Source organism: Gavialis gangeticus, unplaced genomic scaffold (genome assembly GCF_001723915.1).
Source record: "Gavialis gangeticus isolate Ggan-Ray unplaced genomic scaffold, GavGan_comp1, whole genome shotgun sequence".
Lineage (NCBI taxonomy): Eukaryota > Metazoa > Chordata > Crocodylia > Gavialidae > Gavialis > Gavialis gangeticus.
This window is the reverse complement of record NW_017728997.1, coordinates 22,782,443-22,784,389: the sequence shown is the minus strand read 5'-3', so window position 1 is coordinate 22,784,389 and position 1,947 is coordinate 22,782,443. Positions and strand designations below refer to the sequence as shown.

Here is a 1,947-nt window from a genome sequence, read left to right as displayed (position 1 = left end):
GAACTTGCCCTAGTTACAGATAACACCTAAGGCAAGTGTAGCAGGAATACATTTGTCTCCTTTGTGAGTTTATGGGCTTTTTCTGTAAATGGTTTTGCTTTTCCTCTCTATTGTTGGTTAGTTTCTTCTCTGCTTTAAGGACACCAGCAGGAGAACTGGGGACCCTTGAAGATAGCTTTAAAGAAATCTAGCAGGATGGAGCTGAGCAGCTCAGGCATTCAGAGAGATTGGACTAGACTGGATTCCAGGTGCAAATTTGAAAGTCGTTTTTGGAGACTGGATGTGTCCATTAATCAGACCTGGCTCTTTTAAGGAACTTGCTTCCCCGCTCTGAGTTTGCCTTGTGTAAATTGGGATAATAACAGTTAACTGTAACCGGTGATGTTCATAGTGAAGCTGAACTCGTGAATGAGTGTAAAGCGCTTTGAGATCCTTGCGGTTGCGGGAGCTAGGGAATGGCTGAGTTGTATCAGATTCTCTGTGGAAGAGGGAATGATTTCCTAATCCCTCTTGAAAGCAGAGCGCTGGAGTGTGCAGTGGGGAGGTTGGAGCTGCTGCTGCCTTCTAGCAAACGTTTAAAATTCATTTTCTCTCAAGTCTCCTGTGCTGCAATGTCACACCTCCCTCCACCCCCAGCTCCTCTTCAGTCAGTTTTATTCCTAGAAGTGTTGGCATGAAAACAGGAGCCCTGATTTAAAAAAAAAAAAAAATTTCTTATGCATCCGTCTGTAGTTCCTAATTGGAGGTCCCCATCCGTGGCAGTCACCTCACTTCCTTTGGGGTGTTGTGGGTGGGAGGGGGCTGTGCTCTCTGGTGGGCCGCGAAGCAGCCTAGGGATCTCTTCTAAAGTGGAGAACCTGTTTTACAGGCTGACGTGGTCGGGAAGGAACGTGGGAGCAGATGCACAGAGAACGCAGGAGGGAGATCCGCGGGATTACTGCGTGTTGGGAGCGGGGAGTGTCGAGAGCCCTCCGAACCCGGAGTGGGCCTGGGCAGCAGTGACACGTTATGAATGTCATGGTAGCTTTGTGAGGCCACAGCGGAGGACAGGGCCTTGCGTTAGAAGCCACTCACATGCTTAGAAAGAGTCCCTGCCCTGGAGTGCCTTGAGCCTCGATGGCTAGATGGAAGTGGGGAGGAAAATGGAGCGCCCAGGAAGTGACCTGCCAGGGCTGATGCCATAGACCAGTACATAGACTCCCGGGGCTGGATCCTACCCCCTCTTAACAGAGCTCTGTAAGTTTGTCAGGGATGTGAGCTGGTGGGATGGGACTGTGCTTGGGCACCTTCCTGTTGTAACAGGATCAGGGGCCCAAGTCTCCTGACTCTCAGTTGCAGTACATCGCAGTGTGCCACGTTGCAGCGTGATACACAGCCAGTCCCTTCTCTCTCGTGCTGTGGGCAGGGGGCTGGGCTCTTACAGCTACTTTCATTCTTATTACTGGATCTCTGTGCTGGAAAGGTGTTGGTTTGGCAAGCAGTAGAGGCAAGTGTTTCTTCCACGCTCCCTCCCTGGCATTGGGCCTTCAGCCTGGCTTGCAGTGGGAGGTCCAGGGGACATGGCTCCCCCCTTGTGCTCTTTTTCTGCCCTGAGGTTATGACAGTGTCCTGTGTGATGTGGACACATGTCCCCAAGGTGCTGAAACCCTGGTTGTATTTCCTCTGTGCACAGCCATCAGACATCAACATTGCCTGCCCGCCCTTGACCCAGGCTGGATTTGAACCACGGACTTAGACAAGAGCGCTGCCCCAGTATCGCTCTCTGTACCAGGAGCTTCTGCTGCATCTGAAAGGCCTTGCACCTCTTCTTGGCCCTGGCTGGGCTAGCCGTGCTGTCTGAAATGTCATGTGGACACAGCCTTTGTACGTACGTGTGTGTGTGTGTGTGTGTGTGTGTGGACACAGCCTTTGTACGTACGTGTGTGTGTGTGTGTGTGTGTGTGTGTG

The 1,947-nt window shown here is 51.7% G+C and overlaps 1 protein-coding gene across 1 annotated transcript in view; it reads left to right on the top strand.

The window, feature by feature from the left end:
* The first annotated feature begins 924 nt into the window (after positions 1-924).
* PLXNA1 (plexin A1) overlaps positions 925-1,947 on the top strand; it is a 265,521-nt gene continuing 264,498 nt past the window's right edge. Inside the window, exon 1 of the mRNA XM_019504928.1 lies at positions 925-1,188. The gene's annotated coding sequence lies outside the window, so the exon portion shown is untranslated. The remainder of the gene's footprint in view (positions 1,189-1,947) is intronic.